We start from the raw sequence: 1,767 nt of genomic DNA, 5'->3' as shown, positions 1-1,767 counted from the left end.
TTTATTGACTTCCCTGTCTTTTCCAGCCTTCCTTGTGGAAATAAGCAGACTTATGACTAATTCTAGCCAATAGACTATGCCGAGAATTGACTGGCATTTCCTTGCTGAGACAGGTAAGAACCAGTGTGCATCTCCACTTGTCTCTTCCCTGTCGTGTACTCCCAACGGCATAGCCACCAGGTGGAACAAGGCAACCCAGATCACACTGGCTTTGGCATGAGCAGGAAGTAAATACTTTGTTCATTCACTGAAAATTGGGCTTTAATTTTTATTTCAATATTAATAGCTGGGTTGTTTCTAATCATTGTATCGAAGTTGAGTTCAGAGAAGAAAAATAATAGCAGGGCACTTTTTTAAATGATAAAAGAGGGGACTATTCACAATGAATATATCACATTTATGAATGCCTATGCACCAAATAGCTTAGAATCAACATTCAACATTCATGACTCAAAGTAAAAGTGTCAGAAAATAGGAGAAAGAGTACCACTTTCTTTGAAATGATATATTGGCCACAATTTCTCTGTGCACTGGAAGATGGTGGTCCTCTTTCCCTGCCCAGTGCAACCATGGCTCTTGGTGCCAAGAAGCATCTGAATTTGGTAGGAGCCCCAAAGCATTGGATGCTGAATACTTTGACTGGTGTGTTTGCTTGCCACCCATACACCAATCTCCACAGGCTGAAAGTCTCCCCCTCATCATTTTCCTAAGGAACAGACTTAAGTATGCACTGATAGGAGATGAAGCAAAGAAGATCTGCATGCAGCAGTTCATTAAGATCAATGACAAGGTCTTGACTGATACAACCTATGCCACTGGTTCCTTAGATGTCAACATTAACAAGACCAGAGAGAATTTCCGTCTGATCTGTGACACCAGGGGTCACCTTGCTGTTGATCCTATTACACCTGAGGAGGCCAAGTTACTCAAAGTGAGAAGAAACTTTGTAAACACAAAAGAAAAATCCCTGATCTGGTAGCTCATGATGCTGGCATCATCTCCTGCCCTGACCCTCATCAAGGTGAATGACATTGTTCAGATTGACTTGGAGACTGGCAAGATTACTGATTTCATCAGGTTTGACACTGGTAACCTGTGTATGGTGGCTGGAGGTGCTAAGCTGGGAAGAATTGGTGTGATCACCAACGGAGAAAGACACCCTAGATTTTTCAATGTGGTTCCTATAAAAGATGCCAACAGCAACAGCTTTGCCACCCAGTTCTCCAACATTTATATTATTGGCAAAAGCAACAAATCATGGATTTCTCTTGCCTGAGGACAAGGTATCTGCCTCACCATTGCTGAAGAGAGAGAAGAGACTGGCAGCGGAAGAGAGCAGTGGGTGAAATGGTCTCTAGTTGACATGTTAGAAAGGTCTTTATGCTTCATTAAAGATCATACAACATGAAAAAAATCAATGAATGATATTTTGATTTTTTTCTCTCAGTCCATGAGAAAGCAGATAAATAGAACATTTGTAAGAAAGTAGAAAACCTAAATTACAAAATTAATAAATTAAATTGTAACACATTAAACTCCATACCTTGAAAACAGGAAAATAATTTTTTTTCAAGCCTTCATGGAACCCTCACAAAAACTAACCATATATTAAATCACAAAGGAAATGGTAACTTTTTTTAAAAAAAGAATTATACTGAAAACAATTGTTATCACGACGCAATAAAACTAGAAATTAATATGAAAACAGGAAAACAAAAATTCTATTACCTAGAAATCCTTTAACTCTCTCATAAACAACTTTTGGGT

At 38.8% G+C, this 1,767-nt stretch overlaps 1 pseudogene; it reads left to right on the top strand.

Annotated features, from left to right (window-relative positions):
- The first annotated feature begins 346 nt into the window (after positions 1-346).
- LOC699958 (small ribosomal subunit protein eS4, X isoform-like) lies at positions 347-1,346 on the top strand (annotated as a pseudogene).
- Positions 1,347-1,767: the final 421 nt, after the last annotated feature.

The sequence above is a fragment of the Macaca mulatta genome, chromosome 18 (genome assembly GCF_049350105.2).
Source record: "Macaca mulatta isolate MMU2019108-1 chromosome 18, T2T-MMU8v2.0, whole genome shotgun sequence".
NCBI lineage: Eukaryota > Metazoa > Chordata > Mammalia > Primates > Cercopithecidae > Macaca > Macaca mulatta.
Note: the sequence above shows the minus strand (reverse complement) of the source record. Positions and strands in the feature narration are given on the sequence as shown.